The sequence below is a fragment of the Rattus norvegicus genome, chromosome 2 (assembly GCF_021556685.1).
Source record: "Rattus norvegicus strain SHRSP/BbbUtx chromosome 2, alternate assembly SHRSP_T2T, whole genome shotgun sequence".
Lineage (NCBI taxonomy): Eukaryota > Metazoa > Chordata > Mammalia > Rodentia > Muridae > Rattus > Rattus norvegicus.
Genome location: NC_141535.1, coordinates 159,859,543 through 159,883,051, shown reverse-complemented (window position 1 = coordinate 159,883,051; position 23,509 = coordinate 159,859,543). Strand labels below are relative to the sequence as shown.

Genomic DNA, 23,509 nt, shown 5'->3' with positions numbered 1-23,509 from the left:
GGGAATTAAGTTGGTGAAATCATAACAAGGTATTCAGCTTCTGGCATTATTAAGAGATACAATCTCACTGTAAAAATGCTAATTTTCTGGATCTTAATATATTTTTACCTCCTCTACAGTGTTACCTCAGATTTAGTTATAGGGCTGCTTTGTAAATGTATCCACTGAGACTGGGCTCAACAACTCTAAATTGTGATTGACTATGGCCTTAGTCCTAAAAAGATACATGCAACTAACATTATTAGAATGAGAATGTTTTATTTATATATGTAAAACATATCTATACATGTTTATATATATACACATCCATAAACACAATATATATACGTATATATGTATATCATGTGATATATATGCGTATGTCTGTGTGTGTGTATTATGTATTGCATGCCTTAACAATTATTGATAAAAACAGCCTTGTATTTGAAGGAGGTTGGAGAATTTGGAGGGGTACATGGGAAGGTATATAAGAAAGAAAGGGAATGGAGAAATGTCATTATATTATAAACTCAAAAGTAAAATTAAAAAAATTTTGCTATTAATATATATGATTCAGCATAATTTTAAAAGTTACATCTAGAAAAGTTCATGAAACATGACACTGAGAATTATTTAGCATAAGAATTAAACAGCATCAATGTTAAAATATAATTGCTTTCTACTCACAAGAATGAAAAAAAATGTCTTTAAGAAAAATCTCAAAGGCTTTCCTTTGCATTGTTAACAGAAAGGATGGCCTTCTCTAGTCCATTAGTGTTCTTTCTGAGCTATGTTTGAGTCTAGTAATTAGAGAGTTGAATAAGTCTGTGGGTAAAAATGCAAAGAATTTATAGCCTTGATAATTCTAGAGAACAAATCTATAGGGTCTAAAAAGTCTTTAGCATTGATGAAGTACTTGCCTGCAGGCTTTCAAAGGAGTAATAACTAATCTAATAATATATCAATGTTTTCTTAGAAATTTAGAAAAGTACAAAACACAAAAATATTTTTGAAAATATATAGATGAAATTACTAAATGAAAAATGATCACTCAAGATCTTTGTGACACAATCTTATGGAGGGTATTGAGCATTCTTCTTATGCCAGGGAAAATTAACCACGAAGGTGATTTGTTTCACTTTCTACTTTTCTGATTGCAGTTTCTGTCCCACAATTCCAAAATCCTTCCTACCTTTCTTTTTAACCTAGAACACTCCCATTCTATCATTAGAAAACAAACAGATAATATATGTAATAATAATAAAATAAAATAAATCAAAAAGTCAATTAGAAAAGGACAAAAGAAACTGAGGAAATAAAGCCAAAGAAAAAGTGTAAAAAAAAAAAACAGAAATAGATGTGGAGGTACAAATGTTTGAAATAAGTGAAATTGATAAAAACAGAAATCAGGAAGTTATAATATTCATGCAAAAGACATGTAAGGTTAAAAAGAAGAAATACTATTTTAACATTAAAAATATGAAAAATAAAAACATAAAAGCAAAACAAACAAAAATCCATAGTTGAGTTTTTTCTCTGTTGGCCATCTGGCATGGGGACTGCTACTAAAAGTGGTTTATATACCCAATGAGACTCCACTGAAAAAATAATTTTTTATCTGTAAATAATTTCAATTGGAAATATGTTCTGGGTTAGAGATGACTACTTTTTTCTGGGTGCTGGGATCTCATTGAGTGCAGATCCTGTTCATGCAAGCAATCTCTCTGTGAATTCATATGTGGGTCCATGCTGCTGTGTTTAGAAGGCTCTTTGCTGTCGTCTGTCCTCTCTGACTCGTAAAATCTTTCCACCTTCTCTTCTGCCACATTTCCTGAACCCTAAGGGGAAGGATTTGATGAAGACACCTTATTTAAGACTAAGTGTTCCAAGGCATATCTCTGCACATTATCTGACTGTGGTTAATCTATGTGTTCCCATCTACCATAGGAGAAAACTTTTCTGAATATAGCTGAACAAGGCAGTGATCTATGAATGAACAAAAGATTGCAGTCATTTTATAGCTACGCTCCCTCAACTGAACAGTAATATTTAGTTGATACTGAAGTCAGTGGTCCTAGGCTACCCTAACAGTGTCTGAAGTAGGTTTTCTCTCATAGAATAGTCCTTAAATCCAATTAGATATTTTTTTGTTACTGTGATGCCTATTCCTGGTTGTTAACTGGTCTACATCTGAATGAACAGAATCCCCAAAATTCCCACATCTGAGGGATTTTGCTTAACAAAATCATTTGAAATGAGAAGATATACTTTCAGGTGAACAGACCTATCTTCAATCTAGATCCTTTGAAGGAAGAAGAGACGTCTCTAATCTCAGCCACACCTTGGGTTGACATCCTACATAAAGGCCATGAAATGCGGAGGCTTCTTTCTCTTTGCCTGTGTCTGCTTGCTCTTGATTTGGTTAACAAGTCTATTCCTTCATTTGCAATAGAGCCTACTTCTTAAGGATTCCAGATTATACTGAAGATCAGCTACGACATTCATGTTTATAGATCTAAAAATATTGGAATCTTGCACCTTCTATTTAGAGGCAGTTATTGTTGATCTATAGCCTGAAACAGTCCACCAGTGTGATCATATGAGCTTGAAATGTTGAAACAGTCCACCAATGTATTCATATGAGCAAATTTTTGAGTACTTGTGAGAAAACTCCAAGCAACCAAGGCAGAAATCTTGCTTCTCAGGTTCCTTAAAAGCTAGAAATTGTTCTTGGAATGTGTTTCAGTACTCCTAGATAGAGCCATTAGGAGAAATTTTACTTCAGATTATTAATTACAACTGGATATTGCTATTTCCTTATATGCCTCTAGGTGGGAAATTTGTTTTGGGACCATATGACTTTTTAATCATATGTGGCTTGTGTGCCCCATGGACCTTGGCCTTGTAATTGCATGCTTTACTCATGTTGAGTCCTATTTACCTTCAAATATTAATTGTCTGACGTTCTCAAAAGAGTTGGCAGTTGCATGAGACTTTAGTCCACTTTGTTATCAGATTCTTTATTCCAAGCCCTAGAACTTCTAGACCAGTGACAGGCAACTTGTCAACCACTCTATTAAAACCTCTTTCTATATAGAGACAGTCATTCTACAAGTTATTTTACTTTAGAAAACCCTGACTAGTAATGTTAATACCACAACTTAGTGCTATTATTATGCTAGCACATCTTCAGGTAGGTTATCCTTGTATATTGAAGCATTTGTGGCTGGGTTCCCACTTCTCTTTCTCTTTGGTAGCTTGAAAAGTACCTTACAGTACCACGAATATTAAGCCATAGGGATGATGGTACTAGTTAGACTTTTCCACATTAAATTAGTTGTGTTGGTGTTGTCTTCCACAGTTAAGGCATTACTATCAGTTTTTTGAGAGGAGCTAATACTCTGGGGTTTGGGAATGTCCTATAGTGCCCATTTGACCAATACATAGATTAGATATAACACTTTTAAGCACCAGAAGCTTCATTCAGTGATGACATGTCCAGTTGTAACTCTGCCTCTCTTGCTATTTGGCAATTTCATTTAGAACTATTTCATATATTAGATTTCCATATTAGCCCTCAAATGGTCCTTAGTTTTAATTTCTCTACCCACTATTTTCTTACTTGCTCTCACCTTTCTTCCCTCTCCCCATTTGATACTACCGTTCCAGTTCCTAACTCATTCATTCATAACTATCCATTATTTCCCCTTCTTAGATAAATCCATTTCTCCCCCAACTCCCTTATCCACTATTTAATCTCTGTGGTCATACAGATCATAGAAACTTCATTAAAAATAACATTTAAGATTAACATAAACAAATAATTTTCACATTTGTCTTTCTGGGGATGGATTACCTCATTCGGGATGATTTTTTTTCTGGTTATATTCATTTACATACAGCATCTGCTGTCATCTGAGTTTTTTATCGTAGCCGTTCTGACTGGTATGAGTTGGAATCTCAGGGTTGTTTTGATTCCCTGATAACTAAGGATGTTGAACATTTCTTTAGGTGCTTCCTGGCCATTCAATATTCCTCAGTTAAGAATTCTTTGTTTAACCTAAAGAAATGTTCAACATCTTTAGTCATAAGGGAAATGCAAATCAAAACACCAGTGAGAATGGCTAAGATCAAAAACTCAGGTGACAGCAAATGCTGGCGAGGATGCGGAGAAAGAGGAACACTCCTCCATTATTGGTGGGGTTGCAGACTGGTACAACCATTTGAAAATCAGTCTGGAGGTTCCTCAGAAAATTGGACATTGAACTGCCTGAGGATCCAGCTATACCTCTCTTGGGCATATACCCAAAAGATGCCCCAACATATAAAAAAGACACGTGCTCCACTATGTTCATAGCAGCCTTATTTATAATAGCCAGAAGCTGGAAATAACCCAGATGCCCTTCAACAGAGGAATGGATACAGAAAATGTGGTACATCTACACAATGGAATATTACTCAGCTATCAAAAACAATGACTTTATGAAATTCGTGGGCAAATGGTTGGAACTGGAAAATATCATCCTGAGTGAGGTAACCCAATCACAGAAAGATATACATGGTATGCACTCATTGATAAGTGGCTATTAGCCCGAATGCTTGAATTACCCTAGATGCCTAGGACAAATGAAACTCAAGACGGATGATCAAAATGTGAATGCTTCACTCCTTCTTTAAAAGGGGAACAAGAATACCCTTGGCAGGGAAGAGAGAGGCAAAGATTAAAACAGAGACTGAAGGAACACCCATTCAGAGCCTGCCCCACATGTGGCCCATACATATACAGCCACCCAATTAGACAAGATGGATGAAGCAAAGAAGTGCAGACTGACAGGAGCCGGATGTAGATCGCTCCTGAGAGACACAGCCAGAATGCAGCAAATACAGAGGCGAATGCCAGCAGCAAACCACTGAACTGAGAATAGGACCCCCGTTGAAGGAATCAGAGAAAGAACTGGAAGAGCTTGAAGGGGCTCGAGACCCCATATGTACAACAATGCCAAGCAACCAGAGCTTCCAGGGACTAAGCCACTACCTAAAGACTATACATGGACTGACCCTGGACTCTGACCTCATAGGTATCAATGAATATCCTAGTAAGAGCACCAGTGGAAGGGGAAGCCCTGGGTCCTGCTAAGACTGAACCCCCAGTGAACTAGACTGTTGGGGGGAGGGCGGCAATGGGGGGAGGGTGGGGAGTTGAACACCCATAAGGAAGGGGAGGGGGGAGAGAGATGTTTGCCCGGAAACCGGGAAAGGGAATAACACTCCAAATGTATATAAGAAATACTCAAGTTAATAATAAAAAAACCAAAAAAAAAAAAAAAACCCCAAGACTTCATGAATGAATTAAACTAGAAAATAGTATCCTGAGTCAGATAACTGAAACTCAGAAACACGTGTGTTGTATATACTAACTTATAAGAGGAAATTAGACATAAAGAACGGGATGACAGATCAAAGAAACTTAGCAATAAGGAATATCTAAGAGAGAACGCATAAATCTCACACAGAACGGGAAACAAAGTAATCATGAGAGGTGAAAGAATGGAGGGAGGGAACTGGGTGAGGGAATGAGAAGGGGAATAAGGACAGGATCCAGTGTTGAGAAAGAGGATATCGGAGAGGGCTGGGAGTGCGAATAGCATTTGATGGGGACCTCTCCTGGAATAGCTGGAGACCTGGGATAGGAGAGGTTCCAGGGATTCTGTAGCGGTGATGCTAGCTGAGACTATAACCTGGAGATATGGAGACTGAAGTGGCCACTTCCCATATCCAGTTGGGACTTCCAATGGAGGGAACACTTCCAACCCAAAATATGGCCTGACTACAAGATGTACAGGGATAATGATGGAGCAGAGGGAATGGCCAACCAATGTGTTGAAAACAAGACATCCCATAAAAAGGAGCCAACTTTTTGACACTATTAATGATACTCTGCTATGCCTCCAGAAAGAACCAGCATAACTCTTTCCTGTGTGTCTTCACGCACCTGTTGATGGAACAGAAGCAGAGTCCCACAGGATATTATCAGGCTGTGCTTGAGGCATCCTGTGGAAGAGTAGAGGATAGAACTCAGTGAACAAAAAGAAAGTATTCCACAAGAAATAGTCAACTAACATGGGTCCGTGCAGGATCACAGAAACTGAACCACCAACCAAAGGACATGCATGGACTGGACTTAGGCCCATTACACATGATGTGTGTCTTTGTCTTCATGTGGGTCCCCTAACAATTAGAGCAAAGCCGGTCTCTGATTCTGATGCCTTCCCTTAACTGGACTGCCTGATTGGGCATCATTGGGAGACCATGTGCTTCGTCCTACTGTACCCAGATGTGCCAGAGTGGGGTGGTTTCCAAGGATGTTTCACCTTAAGGAAGGAGTAGTAGGGGGATAGGTTTGCAAGGGTACTGGGAAGAGAGGAGGGACTGTGGAGGGGTGAAATCTGGATATAAAGTGAATAAACAAATCCATAAACAAAGAAGAATTTCATTATAAAATGACTACACATCAGCTTAACAGACAGATTTTATAGGTATGCATATGATAGTTTCCTTTTTATTTACCCAGAAACTAAGCTACAAAGACATATTCCTTAATGTTCGATTATATCAAAGGAAATAAAATAAAATAACCAATTATGTTTTTAAAAAGTGATGACCTTTCCTGTCTCAATACACAGAAAATATATACATATAAAATAAAAAAGATGAATTTATACTATGAATACAAAATCAATAATTTTTAATAAAAATTAAAATTCAACTTATCATAAAAATATGATTACTAAAGTTACCTCAAATCTTTTTGGTTGTCTAATATTTAAACTCTGAATTTACTAAGTTAAAAAAAAAGAAAAGAAAACTTAATAAAACATTTTTCATTTTTCATTTTTATTATTTTAGTTATTTATATTCCTGTCACTGCCACCCTCTAGCTCCCCCACTCCCACATTCCTCATCCAGTATCTCCATCTTGCCTCTGAAAGAATGCTTCCTGTTCACCAGGCCTCCTACTTCTCTGGGACCTCAAGTCTCTCTAGAATTAGTGCATGCATGTTCTTTCACTAAGTTCTGACCAGGCATTTTTTTTCATCTTTATTAACTTGGGTATTTCTTATTTACATTTCGATTGTTATTCCCTTTCCCGGTTTCCAGGCCAACATCCCCCTAACCCCTCCCGCTCCCCTTCTCTGTGGGTGTTCCCTTCCCCATTCTCACCCCATTACCTCCCTCCTCACAACAATCACATTCACTGGGGGTTCAGTCTTGGCAGGACCCAGGGCTTCCCCTTCCACTGGTGCTCTTACTAGGATATTCATTGCTACCTATGAGGTCAGAGTCCAGGGTCAGTCCATGTATAGTCTTTAGGTAGTGGCTTAGTCCCTGGAAGCTCTGGTTGCTTGGCATTGTTGTTCATAAGGGAACTCGAGCCCCTTCAAGCTCTTCCAGTTCTTTCTCTGATTCCTTCAACGGTGGTCCTATTCTCAGTTCAGTGGTTTGTTGCTGGCATTCGCCTCTGTATTTGCTGTATTCTGGCTGTGTCCCTCAGGAGCGATCTACATCCGGCTCCTGTCGGCCTGCACTTCTTTGCTTCATCCATCTTGTCTAATTGGATGGCTGTATATGTATGGGCCACATGTGGGGCAGGCTCTGAATGGATGTCCTTCTGCCTCTGTTCTAAACTTTGCCTCCCTATTCCTTCCCAATGGTATTCTTGTTCCCCTTTTAAAGTAGGAGTGAAGCATTTGCATTTTGGTCATCCTTCTTGATTTTCATGTGTTCTGTGCATCTAGGGTAATTTGAGCATTTGGGCTAATATCCACTTATCAATGAATGCATACCATGTGTGTTTTCTGTGATTGGGTTACCTCACTCAGGATGATATTTTCCAGTTCCATCCATTTGCCTATGAATTTCATAAAGTCATTGTTTTGGATAGCTGAGTAATATTCCATTGTGTAGATGTACCACATTTTCTGTATCCATTCCTCTGTTGAAGGGCATCTGGGTTATTTCCAGCTTCTGGCGATTATAAATAAGGCTGCTAACTTCTTGAGTTCTTTGTATATTTTGGATGTAAGCCCTCTATCAGTTGTAGGATTGGTAAAGACCTTTCCCCTATCTGTTGGTTGCCGTTTTGTCCTAACAACAGTGTCCTTTGCCTTACAGAAGCTTTTCAGTTTTATGAGAACCCATTTGTCAATTCTTGATCTTAGCACATAAGCCATTGGTGTTTTGTTCAGGAAATTTTCTCCATTGCCCATGTGTTCGACTGCCAGGCATTTGTGAGGTAGGATAGGATGTGTTAAATATTTAAGTTCATCGAGAATAAAATCTTGAAAATTAGGAATACAAGTTAAATTGTTAAGACCAAACATCTGTTAAAATTTAATATTTGCATGAGATTTCACACTCAGTGACATGCTATAAAATATCTTCTTACATAGGACATAATTGCTGATTATTCTTTCTTTGAATTTTATAAGAGAAGATGGAGTCAACTAACAATTGAATTGAAAAAGATCTTTTGATTATTCACAGAAAATATTTGTGACTGTGAACAAAATTTAAATAATTCATTTTAAGTATATGTAGAAAATTATTTGCTAGAAAAATTATTTTGACAGTGAAATTTTTTATAGAGAGATAATAATTACATGTAGAAAAAATTATGAATAATGCATTTATCGAACAGTGCATTTATCAAAGCACACAAAGTTAAATATACACTAAAACTTCTAATGCCTGATGTATAATTCTATAGTGGAAAATATAAAGTATATCTGAAATAAGTATAAGAATAAATTTAGTATGGTGTACCATGGCAATGGCCTACCAAAATCAATATTAATAAAACATCAATGTACTTATTTTTATAAAATAAATTAAATGCAATTGTAGATATTGTTATAAATTATGTGTAAATGTCATAGTTTATTAAAAACTTATAAATATAGTCCTTCACATAAATCCTATAACATCCTAATTAAATAAAATAGTAATATAATTTATGGATGAATTAAATGTAGGATATATTACATATACATATACGTATACATATATATTATGTATATATAATATATATAGAAAAGAGATAAATTATAGGTAGGTAGATAAATATATGAAAGATAGATGATAATAGATAGAGATACAAACAAATACCCAGATGGACAGACAAGACAGACAGACAGGTAGGAATGCAGATAGATAGATAGATAGATAGATAGATAGATAGATAGATAGATAGATAGATAGATAGATAGATAGACAGACAGACAGATGGATAGATAGCTAGATGGACAGATGGATAGAGACAGAGGTAGAGATGGCGATAGAGACAGAACAGATAGCATCTATTTCTCCAACACTCCATTTCTGTGTTGTTGCTGATAAGAATGAAGTTTAGTTCCTGTCAATACACAACTCAGAACAGGCCTTTTGGTAAAGGAGAAATCCAGCAGGAACACTTATTATCATCCTCTTCTATATGAAAAGGCACGGTGCCCTTGCTGTCTTAAGTTGTGGAACTAAGTCAGCTTCTCAGAGTTGTCATAGCAATGACCCACAAACAAGGTAGTTAATAACAATGGAAATTAATTTTCTCATGTCAGAGAGTTAAAAATGTCTGAAATCAAAGTGTCTGCCAGGTAATGTTTCATGCTGTCTTGCGAGTCTCCGTGGTCTATTCCTGGCCTGGGATTATTTGCAGTCAACATTTCTCCATTTGTAGAAGAATAAATGCAATTTTCATATTAATATAATATTTCCCATGTATGTATACTTCCTTCTTCATACAATCATCTACATGCATGTACATTGTTCATTCTGAGGTAAATCACACATCAAATTTCAATTCAGTCTTATATTTTCCTTCTACCTGTAAATGCACTGTTTCCAAGTGAGGATACAATTCATTCTGAAACTCCGGAGCATAAATTTTCAAAATCGCTCTTAATTATCTAAATATTTTTTTTCAGGGAAGGAAAGCACACAGAGGCTCAAAATTCAACTAATAATATCATTGAAATTTGCAAGTTCCATGCTGATTCTTCACAAGAAGACGAGCCTACACTTTATAGTGGAAATCAATAAACATCAAAAGGAGGAAGTCTGAGACATTGATTTGGCCACCCTATTTGAAGTATAATCTGATACAAGATCTTTCTGAAACCTTAACATTTGCCTTTCTATATTTTAATTTTTATTACATTAATATCAATTTTTGAAGTTTTATTATTGCTTGTATTCTCATGACTCAGTGAAAATTATTTTCATGATTGTGTTTCATTTTATGTAAATGGTGTAATATTAACTCCTGAGACTATGACCCTTAAGCTTTTATAAATATTGTGTGATGCATTTTGTAGTGATTAGTTTTGTATCCCTGTAATTAAACTACTTCTTTTCATAGATACTTATAGAACATTATATTAGATTTTTAAAAAGCCAGTTTATTAGTGAGAACATACCATACATGAACTTTTGTGTCTGACTTACCTCACTCATTATGACATTTTTCTAGTTCCATTTATTTGCTTGCAAAACTCAGGATCTCCTTGTTCTTAGTAGCTGAGTGGTATTCCATTGTGTAAATGAACCACATTTTCTGTATCCATTCTTCGGTCATGGGACATCTGGGTGGTTTCCAGCTTCTGACTGTCACAAATAAGGCTGCTATGAACATAGTAGAACATGTGCCCTTGGGGCATGATGGGGCATGTTTTGTGTATATTCCCAAGAGTGATATAGCTAAATCTTTAGGAAGGTCTATTTCCAATTTTCTGAGAAACCTCCAAATTGATTTCCAGAATGGTTGTATCAATTTGCAATCCCACCAGCAACAGAGGCGTGTACAACTTTCCCCACATCCTCGCCAACATGTGTTGTCACCTGAGGTTTTGATCTTAGACATTTTGACTGGTGTAAGGTGGACTCTCAGGGTCTTTTGATTGCACTAAAGACTTTGAATATTTCTTCATATTTCATATTTCTTGATATTTCTCTGTTGTGAATTCTCAGTTTAGTTCTTTATTCCATTTTTTGATTGGGTTGTTTGGATTTTGGTGGTTAGCTTCTTAAACTCTTTACATATTTTGGATATTAGCCCTCTATTGGATGTAGGGCTAGTGAAGATTTCTTTCCCAATCTGTAGGATGCTGATTTGTCTTATTGACTATGTCCTTTGCCTTAGAGAAGCTTACCACTTTCATGAGATCCCATTTATCAGTTCTTGTTCTTAGAGCATGAGCCATTGGAGTTCTGTTTTGGAAATTTCACCCTGTGGCAATGGGTTCAAGACTCCCACATTCTCTTCTAGTAAATTGAGTATATCTGGTTTTATGTTGAGGTCCTTGATCCATGTAGACTTGAGATTTGTGCATGGTGACAAATATGGGTCTATTTTTATTTTTCTACAAAGAGTCAGCTATTTAGACCAACACCTTTCTTTTTTCCAATTTGGCTTCTTTTTCAAAGATCAATTGTGTGTAAGTGTGTGGTTTTATTTGTGGGTCTTTAATTCTATTTCATTGATCCCTCTGCCTGTCTCTGTACCAATACCATGTAGTTTTTATCACTATTTCTCTGTAGTAGAGCTTGAGGTTAGGGATGGTGATTCAATGCCCCTCTCCCCCTAAAAAAGTACAGAATGTCCACGATACAGTCTACAGAACTCAAAAAGATCAACAAGCTGTGGATGTCTCAGTCCCACTTGGGAGGGAAAAGAAAGCAACCACAAAGGGGTAGGGAGGGAGGAACAGGGAAGGAAAGGTGATAGAGGTTGGGAGAGATGGGAACATGACTTGGTACTGGGTTTGGAAAAAGGACAGAATCCCTGAGGGTCAGCAGAAAGAATGGAAACAGATGACCTCGGGAGGAAGGAGATTGGGAGAACCCTCTAGAATGTAGCAGAGACTTGAGAAGTGAGAGACTCTGAGAACTCAAAGGGGGATACTCTTGATGAAATTCCCTACAGCGAGGAGAGAAAATTTGTAGAGCCCACCTCGAGCAGGAAGGACAAGCATCAAGGGAGGGATGGGTTTGCTATCCCACAGTCAAAGCCTGACCCTTATTTCTTCCTGTCTGAAAGAAATGCAGGGGTGGAAATGGAGAAGAGCCTGGGGAAAAGAAGGTCCATAAACAGGCCCACAAATGGGATCCAGCTCGAGGGAAGGCCCTAAGACCTGACACCATTACTAAGGCTATGGGGCATTCACAAAAAGGAACCTATCATGACTGCCCTCCAAAAGACCCAATAAGCAGCTGAAAAAGTCAGATGCAGATATTTGCACCCAATCAATGAATAGAAGCTGATAACAACTCTGGTTGGATTAGGGAAAAGCTGGAGGAAGTTGAGAGGGAAACTCTGTAGGAGGATCAGCAGTCTTAACTAACCTGGACTCCTGAGATCTCTCAGACACTGGATCACCAACCAGGCAGCATATGCCAGCTGAGATGAGGCCTCCAACACATATACAGCAGAGGACTCCCTGGGTCAGGGTTCAGTCAGAGAAGCTCCACCTAACCCTCAAGAGACTGGAGGCCTCAGAATGTTTAGAGGTCAAGTGTGGTGGGTGGGGTGGGGACATACTTGTGGAGACAGAGGGTTGGGGGGAGGCAGTATGGAATGTAAAACTGCCACGGTAGGGGTGGGCCGGGAGTTGAATAAAATCTGGAGCATAAAAATAAATAAATAAATAAATAAATAAATAAATAAATAAATAATAATAATTTTAAAAAGCCGGTTTATTTCTTTTTGTGACATTTGCCTGATTCTTTGCTATTTAGAACAAAATTGATTTATGAATTCAAGAAATGCTGCTGTTTTTCAGTTTTTCATCTCGATTATATATTAAAAAATCTTTGATTATTATTTATGATTTGCGTGTTTGGTGAATGCATGGGCTTAAACTGCTTTGGCAGGGCTAATGTGACTTGATCTCAGAAGTCTACGTTTTGCACTTGTGTCTTTCTCACTCTCCCTTCTTCTGAGGGCAATTTCTTCTCTCAGTGAATTTCTCTATTTTAATTTTTTCTTCTTAGATTACTTTGCTTTTCTCTCCTGTTCCTCTTAATGACCCTAATATGTTTTTAATTCCAATTTATTGTTTTGTATTTCTAGAAATTTTTACTTAGCATCCATAGTATCTGAATATAAGTGTATGCCCTGTCACAAACAAATTGAAGCTTTGAAAGATATTGTTTTAATATTTCATTTTGGTAATATCCACCATTCATTAGGGCTTTCTTGAGAAAGTGCAAAATAAAAGTCACAAATCATTACATCAGTAGTCCTTAGATGAAGTTTCTTTAGAATTAAAAGAGTTGATTACTATTAGTATTATCATCAAGATATATGTGCTTCCGGGGTTAGGGATTTAGCTCAGTGGTAGAGCGCTTGCTTAGCAAGTGCAAGGCCCTGGGTTTGGTCCCCAGCTCGGAAAAAAAAAAGATATATGTGCTTCCTAATATATGATAAGTATCTTGTCTGTGCTAAAATTTATTAATTTACTTCAATTCTCGTTTGGTTTAATAATAACTCAACATTTTTAGAAAGATGCTTAGAGTTTGTCAAAATAGCTTCTGTCATGGTCAAGTGCTTGATACCAATTGACAGCAATGGTGGACACTATGACTCTACCATGGGTCAGAAACTAGGACAAACAGGAATAAAATATGATTATATAATTCTCTCTCTACATAGACCCTATCAGAATTCTGCAGTGCCGAATAAACTCTCTCATCCATCTTCAAAAACTGCAAATAATTAAAGTTCTGGACCAGGATTGTCATTATTTCTTTGGGCTTCTAATTCATAACGACTTAAAAGGAAAACTTTAAATCATAAACAGGGAGGACTTTCAGTTACTGAGAATTTAAAGCACCGAGACTTAAAAGAAAGGCAAAACTGAATCTTTTCTTCTGTCCAAATCTGAATGCTTTATCTCATTGTGATTTAGAGGAAATCAAGCTCCCAAGAGAAAAGCCAGTTCACTCTTTTGTAGGTGATAAAAACATTGTTATTGGTAAAGCATTGTTCCTTTATTTGGAAAAATCAAACTTTGCCTAAGTATTTCCTCAGATTTGCTGCCAGTTGTAAATCGATTTATTGAACCATAATTTAGAAATGTTTAAGTTACAAAACATGTCAGTGTCATTCTAGTCTCAAAACAACAGTGACTGAACTCCAGATATTTTGTAACTGGCAAGCAACAATAGCATTCACAAAACTGGTGCCAGCTTAAAAGATAGGGTACAATTCACAAAGCCCAGATTATGGCAGCCTGCTGATAAAGTCTTAGGGCCACTGAAAACACTGTGTTCATTTATATAAATGTGCATGTGTATGGGCTATTTCAGTGTCTATAAAATATAATTACAGTATAAGTGGTTTAAGAATTCTAGCAGCTTAGGAGCCAGCGACGAAGATCATTATTTTGCATGTCATGTCACAATGTGTGGCGTCATTCCCTTTCTTCTGGAAGGCAGTGGCCACCAACCTGAGAGGACAAAAAGAACAGAAGCAGGAACAGGTTTCACACTGCCTTGAGTATGTACAGAATAACTTTTGGAGAGCACTATGGTTAAGTGAGTCTACTTGTTTGTTCCCGGATAGGGTATATAAGGGCTTTTAGGATGTATGGGTGGAAAGGGATAACTGGTCATAGCATCAAGCAAGTGGGAAGGGCTGATTGGCTATAATACAGCACCTAGTTTTCATGTGCGTGGGGAGCCAGAACAATATACTTGTGTGCTGAGTTATACAGTCTTGCAGACAGCTTTGTACAAGGTCACTTTTCAGACAAGGGCAACCCTCTGTGTTGACTGACACTCTCCACACAAAGACAGGTTCTACTCAGGGAAGCTAACAGAGTGAGTCCCCATTTTTTTTGCTGATCTCAGAAAGCCATGTTGTTGTGGGGGACCATTATCTTAATAATGCACTTCCCCAAGAATACACCAAGAGAAAAATAAAGTTTTTCCTCAGAATAAGATTATAATCTCTTGTGAAGCAATTGAAACAATTATACATACTGGTATACAGAATATTTATAACCCAAACCATACTGAACAAAATCTGAAGAACAATATTAATAATCCATACATGTATCTAAAATGGAAGATTTGTAAGATTTTTCCTTTTATTTTATAAATAAAAAATAATGAAGTATCAATAAGAAGTAAAACTTTGTATTTACCACCAACATACATGTGCATATATGTAAATGTGGGGAGAAAGAAAGACAGCTTTCACTTAACTTTGATCTGATACTGAAGCATGAATATCCATTTCATGTGTTTTCAATGAAAGATAAAGAAAATGGTAAGTATGTTAGAATTCCATAAGGCATTCCAAAACGTTTTCTATAATAGCCATCAATTTATAGGCATGAAAAGAACAATATTGTATGGATAGATGCAAATGCTAAATTTTGAATTTCCAGATGTTTTTCACCCAACTCAACACAACCCCATGTAAGTCAGGACATCAATTGGAACATCTAGTATTCCTTGTGAAATTACAGCTCAAATATGTTGAAAGTACAATGAGTATTTATTAAAGTTGGTGACCTTTAAAAGAGACAGAAGGACATGATGCTAGAGAATGCTCAGTAAAACAAGAACAAAATGTCCCTCTTAGAGTGCAGAGAAAGAAGTCTGGACCTTGATTGGACAGGATGATGTTTCCTTCATATAAACGGAAATCTCTACTAAATGTTTGTAGTTCAGAATGTAGACACAAGCTAGGTCTATTTTACTTTAAAATACCAGAATGGCAAGTTATGCTTCATCAAATAGAAACTGTAAATATTTTTCATGTCTTTTATAGTACATAATTATTAACCCTTTCAGGATCATAGATCTAAAAATTATGCCATGGTGACTCATATATAAATGCTTCTTGATTTATATATTTAAAGAAAGGAAAGACACAGTCAAACAAAACCTTAGAGTGTCTTTGGCTTCCTAGTTGGAGATTAGGTACTGTTGAAGTAGGCATACCTATCAATAAAATACTATTGTTAGCAAGGCAAACATAGTTTGGTACAATGTATTGCTTTAAATAATATGTTAAAGAATTTGCTAGTTTTTTATGTATTTGTTTTCTAGGTTCTATGTAGCTTTTGTAGAAGTTATCAGACAAATGTGTACTTTCTTAGAACTGGGGGTTCTAAGAAAAACTGGTGATTTTTACAGATAATTGTGTCGTTTGTATTTAGAAGTTGCTACTGAAAGAAGACTTTAGGTATTCTTCCATTAATGCATTTACTTGAATTACCCTGTAATGCCAGTATTTAGACTCTATTCCTCTTTGTATTATGAGCAGTAAGACAATTATGATTAGTAAAATTAAGACATCATCAACCTGGCCTATTTTTCACATAACAAACACATCTAGACTGTTTGCACTGGTATTTTGAGATCGGAGTTCTGACTGTGACTTAATGTATTCCGTATGGACTCATGCTGACATATTGACACTTTTGATGACTCTACACAAATTCATTTTTACAAATCCACCGTTCTTAATTTTTCTTCAGTTTTGATTCATGCTTTGTGAAATCATGATGCTGACTATGATGCGGCATATTCCAGGTTCTTCTTCACCATCCTCACCTTAATCAGTAACTTATTCTTAGAACACTGGATTTAATGGTAGGACTTAGATGTTCTTCTATCTTCTGTTGTTTCCCATGTCTGTCATGTACCTATGATAATATGCTAAATGAAGCATTATTTACTTTTCATGGTTTATATTTTACAGTTAATATTACATGTATACCAATGTATAAGATTATTTTAAAGTCAAATAATTTATATATTTAATGTAATAAATACCTATTTAAAATTACTTGTATATTTGATAAAAAGATACAATTAAACCCCATCAATTAACAAGCAACACAGTTGCCATCCCTAGAAGCAAAGTACATGGACTGCTTACTGTAAAGTGTTTATTAAAAATCTCATTAAATTTGAAAACAAAATAATGTTAGAATATGAAAAAAGTATGTTAAACATTTGCTTACAAATTTTCACTGATTTGCTTTTGTATTAAGCTTCCTATATAGTTGTAGATGTAGCTCAAGTTGTAGACTGCTTGCTTCCCACGTTTAAAATCCTATGGACAATGCCTAACTGGGCACAGTAGTCCATACTATGTAACCACTGCATTTGGAGATGGATGCAGGAGAAACAGGAGTTCGAAATCATTCTGGGTTATCTGTGTGTGTGAGGTCAACCTGTAATATATAAGGTATTCCATACATCAGGTTTCTCGAAAATCTAATCATGCCACATTTACCATGTGGAATTGCCTATAAATCTTTGTAAACATCCACACTTGCCCAAGTGCACTCAGAACATTCTGGACTTTTATTCAGTTTGATGTGCCCTGTTTAACTTAAATATCTGCTATCATCATTTGACCTCACACCTTCACATTTGAGAGTTATAAAGTATGTTTTAGAATCATGACATGATCTCATCATTGATGCTATATTGACTAATCTCTCCATTATTTTTGGCAATCTCTTGATTTTTCATAGTCTAAATGGAAATCTACTTTCCATTCCCACTTTTTCTTTATGTATAATACCCCATATAATGGGACTCAAACTTGTTCCTTTACCAAAAGTTACACTGAACTTGTTACTACACTAAAATATAAAAACTTAACACTTTTCAAATTATCAATCCAATAAAACAATGGTATAAAGAAAATGTGTGTTCTTAAAGTATTCCTGACTTGATTTTATTTTCTCAATAAAACTTTTGAATGAGTAAAGAACATTTGGTTATCCACTATCCTGTTACACATTGTTAGGGAAAGGTGATTTAAAAAAATCTACTCTTCTTCTTATTGTATTTTTATTACTTAAACCAATTTGAAAATTCAGCACACTTTGATCATATTCTTTCCCTCTCCCAAAATTCTCTGGATCCTCTTACCTTACTTACACAACTTTAAGTTCCTTTTAAAAAGGTGCCATTTCAATATGCACTCCTCCAGAAAAAAAATAAATAAGAAAACAAAATAAAACCATCTCTACTTCAGCTTCTTCCAGCTTTTACCTAATTCAACCACAGGGGTCAGCAGCTTCTGTTCATTGGTTGGGTGCAAATATCTGCATCTGACTTTTTCAGCTGTGTGTTGGGTCTTTTGGAGGGCAATCATGAAAGGTCCCTTTGTATGAGCGCTCCATAACTTCAGTAATAGTGTTAGTCCTTGAGGTTTCCCCTTGAGCTGGATCCCATTATGGGCCTGCTGCTGGACCTTCTTTTCCTCAGGTTCTTCTCCATTTCCATCCCTGCAGTTCTTTCAGACAGGAACATTTATGGGTCAGAGTTTTGACTGTGGAATGGCAACCCCATCCCTCACTTATTGCCCTGTTGTCTTTTTCTCCTGGAGAAACTTTACAAGTTTCCTTTCCCCACTATAGGGCACTCTGTAGGAGGACCAGCAGTCTTAATTAACCTGGATACCTGAGATCTCTCAGACCCTGAATCACCACCAGACAGCATGAACCAGCTGATATGAGGCTCCCAACAGATATACTGCAGAGGACTACCGGGTCTGGGTTCAGTCAGAAAAGATGCACTTAAACTTCAAGAGACTGGAGGCCCCAGGAAATGTAGAGGCCTTGTGGGGTGAGGGGTGGAGGGTGGGGACATTCTCCTAATGACAGGGGAGAGGAGGAGGGATGGGATGTGGAACAGTTGGAGGGTGGACCATGAGGGGAATAAAATCTGGATTTAAAAAAAATGAAATCAAACACACACACACACATGTTTATGAATTTGGAGCCTATTTATATGAGAACATTTTATAAAAACATTTTTCATCTTCTATGTAAGAGATATACGTGGGCCACATCCTTCTAGAAACCATTGTGCTATTGTTCCAGAGTATAAGGGTATGGTATACTTCCTGCCATCATTAAGTTTTAGATCTTAAATTTGACGCAGATGTTGCTTCAAAGACAATCAAACACAGAACTTCTATTTTCATGTTAGGGTGTTAGGAAACAAATGACATGATCTTTCAAAGAGTCTTTGAATAATTATAGCATCATTTTATAAATGATTTCATTGTATGAAAGTTAATTTCTCCTCCTGAGAACAGTTTAGCATTTATTCTATTTATTCTATTTTTGCTCTCTATTTATTAAAATTATACTATTTAGTGACAAGAGTCAATGCCATTTCCACTTCTAGATAAATTTAGGACATCTGGTGAAATATCATGCAATATAAAAGGCATTTTTGTTGTTGACAATACATGAGTTATTAGCCCTCATTTCCTCTCTCAAATCCTGGATCCCCATTTTAAAGTCATATTTATTAATATGCTCTTTTGACATGCTGGGGTATTTTTCTTGATAAATGAACTGGTTAATGTCATTTATTTCCTTCACGGGAACATTTTATATTCAAATGCTTATTTATACATTTTAATTCTGCTACACAATGCCTCTTTCTTTTCCTCATCATGCTTGTTTTCCTCTCATTGCTCTACCACTGTTATATTTCCCAAAATAATATGCATAAAAATAGACTGAGATCTTACCAAGGCAATAGAATACATACATTTTCTAGGAGCTACTTAGCTAAAGCATTTAGTGGTCAAAGCACTTTATTTAACACTTCACTGAGGCAGTGTTGGTGTTCATAGCTACTTAATCCCATGATTAAATGGTTTCCATAGTCTTTATCTAAAGTTCATTTATCACTGATTAACCTAATTCTAAAGACACTTAACATTGACTTTTCAAAGTCCACAGTTTGGATCGGAAGTATCTCCTGAGGCCCGACTGATAAAGGCTCAATTACCTGCCTGAACACTGTGATAATTAACAGAAAAATAGGCTAATGAAAGTTGGAATTGTCATTGCATGTTCTTGAAAGAATTTCGGAGACCTTCATCGCTTCCTCTCTTTCTTTGCTTCCATACTTCCACTTCGTGAGGGTCACTCTACAATATGTTCCCTCATACCGGGACCAACATCAGGTAAAGTCAAGCAAATATAGACTAAATCTATGAGACCATGAGGAAAAATAAATCTTTCCTATTGTAAGTTGATTTTCCTCTAGCATTTCATCACAATAATGTGAGACTAATATAGGATAAAGATGTGACCTCTTCTTATTTGCAGAAAGGAATTCAGCACAGTAGGATTGCTATTAATAAAATACCATGTAACTAATCTAAGAATGATATTTTGGTATTAAAAATTAATAAATAGGTTCTATCATCATCACCTCCAAGAGAAATAAGTGTCAGCAGGAATGAAAATATTCGAAGGCAGATGAGAGTCTTTATAATTAAAGGCATTAAGACTCAGAATTAAGAATTTACAAAGGGTCCAATTATGAAAATAATTAAACATAGTTTAAAATACATGTCATAATTCAGAGGGAATTTTCTCTCATAATTGACAACCTTCAACTTCTTGACCAGAATTAGGGGTTTTAGTCTTGAAAAAAAATTACCAACATGCTCTAATACAAAATGGAAGAAGTATTTCTATTTGTGATTTTATCCTCCTTGAAACAATACTTCTGCAGAGTTTCAGGTACTTTCCAGTACAGGTTCCACTCTTCTGCCTTTTGGCTAACACTGTTATCCTCAGGTGAAGCATGGGAAACACTGATTGGAGCAAACCAGTCCTTTCAAGCATGACTGTCTACAGATTGTTTGCTTTCAACATTTACAGGAAATAAAAGCAGCTGATCAAATTCAAGACCAAATAAAGGGATCGAAATACATGCAATAATGTTTACACATTAACTACAACTTTTCTCCTGGAGAACCATACACATTATATCAACTTCAAAACAGACTCCTCTTTCTGTGAGATTATGAGAGGAGTTTTTGTTCTTTTTTTGTTTTGTTCTTTGTTTGGTTGGCTTTTGTTGTTGTTGTTGTTGTTGTTGTTGTTGTTGTTGTTGTTGTTGTTTCACTTAATGCTAAAAGTTTCTGCCCTATTTAAAAATTTTAAGACTTAACCATAACATTCAATTGTTCTTAATAACTCTAGCTAAGAGTATAGAAATCATTCAGTGCACTTCTACGAGAAGCCAGAAGATAGGTATTCAGTCCCTGTCCTCCACATACACAGAGGTATCCACCAAACATAGCCTAACAAGATACTATGAAATTGGGCACAAGCCCTCATAGCAAAGCTGGAAACAGCAACCCACTGGGAAGAAAATGGCATTAAGAGCAGTCAAAAGAGTCAGAGACACCCTACTCTCATTTTGAGGAGATACAAAAGAACAGCAAGCTACTCAAACATAAGATATGTGCAAAGGGTTTATTTCAGATCAGTACAGAGTCCATGTCTGTTGCTTCAGTGTGTGTGAGCCCCTATGAGCCCTGCTTAGTTAATCCTCTAGGCATTGTTGTCATGGTTTCCTTGACCCTTCTAGTTCCAACAATTCCTTTTACCCATCTTCTGAGAGGTTCCACATGGTATTTGGCTCTGGGTCTCTACATCGGTTTCCATCGGTTGCTTGATGACAAAAATCCTCTGATGACCTTTTCCTTTTTTCTTTCTTTTTACTCTCTCTGTCTCTCTGTCTCTCTGTCTCTCTGTCTCTCTGTCTCTGTCTCTCTCTGTCTCTGTCTCTCTCTCTGTCTCTCTGTCTCTCTGTCTCTCTGTCTCTGTCTCTCTCTGTCTCTCTGTCTCTCTGTCTCTCTCTCTCTCTGTCTCTCTCTGTCTCTCTGTCTCTCTCTCTCTCTCTCTCTCTCTCTCTCTCTCTCTCTCTCCTCCTTTCTCTCTGTTTCATTCTAGGCAGTTCTGCCTCTGGTTTCTAGCCTTCCAGGCCATGTCAGACATGGACAACTTCTCTCATTACTTGGCCGTTCACATGAGTTCTGTGTCATCATTGGCCCAGCATTTCTTGCAGGCAGCAAAGATTGTAAGTCAAATTTATGTTGTCTGGCTTGATGTCAAAGTCTCGCTTCTCAGAGCCTTAACTGGTTATGGAAGATGGTGTCTCCAGTAAATGTTATGTAATCCTTATTACTAGGAGTCTTCACAAGGGTTACTCTATTATTTCCAGGGAATTTCCATTACAGTTGGTTTCAATCTCAACCCTAAAATGTCCCAAATACCCCAATTAGAGTCTTCTCTTCCAATATACTTTCCTTCTATCCTCCCACAGCCTGACCCCTGTTTCCACTTCCATTTGCTCCAACTTTAACTACAAAACCTATCCTATTTCCCCTTCCAGGGAGATCCATACATACCGCCTTGGAACCTCCTTGTTACTTAGCCCCTCTGAGTCTGTGGATTGTAGCATGATTATCTGACACTGATTTTTTTCGGATAAATGTGTATAAGCTAGTGTATTCAACTATTCCATCTATACTTGTAGTTTTTGCTTATGTGCTATTTACCTTGAAAGGATAATTTTGTATAACCATATACACAATCCTTATTTTATGATTTATTTTTTTTAATTTTTAGTTTTAGCCTTAGTTTTCTATTATTTAATTTATTTATATTCCAAAGGTCGCCCTCCCCTTCTGTGTTCCCGGGCTTTTGTACCTCCCCTGTCCCTTTTCCCTCTATGGTAGAGCTCCAACCCGAAGCCTCTGCCATCTCCCTTCCCTGGGGCATAAATTCTCTAAATTATTGTTATATGTTGTGGCATCTTTTGGGTAAATGCCCAAGAGAGGTATAGCTGGGTCCTCAGGTAGTTCAATGTCCAATCTTCTGAGGAACCTCCAGACTGATTTCCAGAATGGTTGTACCAGTCTGTAATCCCACCAACAATGGAGGAGTGTTCCTCTTTCTCCACATCCTTGCCAGCATTTGCTGTCAACTGAGTTTTTGATCTTAGCCATTCTCACTGGTGTGAGGTGAAATCTCAGGGTTGTTTTGATTTGCATTTCCCTTATGACTAAAGATGTTGAACAATTCTTTAGGTGTTTCTCAGCCATTCAATATTCCTCATCTGTGAATTCTCTGTTTAGCTCTGAATCACATCTTTTAATAGGGTTATTTGTCTCCCTGTAGTCTAACTTATTGAGTTCTTTGTATATTTTGGATAAAAGCCCCCTATCAGTTATAGGATTGGTAAAGATCTTTTCCCAATCTGTTGGTTGCCATTTTGTCCTAACAACAGTGTCCTTTGCCTTACAGAATCTTTGCAGTTTTATGAGATCCCATTTGTCAATCCTTGATCTTAGGGCATAAGCCATTGTTGGTGACTTAGTCTCTGGAAGATTCCAGGGATACAGGTTAGTTTACACTTTAGCAACTTCAACTTTCCCCTCATACTTACATAGGAATCCCTAACTTCATTCAAATGCTTGACTATATGTATCTACATCTGTCTCAGTTGTTGATTGTTACAGCTTCTCACAGAAAAGTCATGCTAGACTCCTGGTTGCAAGCATAACATAGCAGGAGTAATGGTGTCAGGGTTCAGTGCCCACTAATGGAATGGATCCAAAGTTGGAATGGTCACTGTTTTGCCTTTCCTTCAGTCTTTGATTCATTATTTTGTCCCTTTA

At 36.7% G+C, this 23,509-nt stretch overlaps 1 long non-coding RNA gene across 2 annotated transcripts in view; it reads right to left on the bottom strand.

The window, feature by feature from the left end:
- Positions 1-5,914: 5,914 nt before the first annotated feature.
- The window catches only part of LOC147996301 (uncharacterized), a 425,118-nt gene continuing 407,523 nt past the window's right edge, over positions 5,915-23,509 (bottom strand). The window contains exon 5 of one of the 2 annotated variants that reach the window (XR_015671866.1): positions 5,915-6,030. This is a non-coding gene — a long non-coding RNA (uncharacterized LOC147996301). Of the gene's footprint in view, positions 6,031-14,953; positions 18,302-23,509 lie in introns of those variants that run through there. The other variant, XR_015671867.1, reaches the window with a different exon arrangement.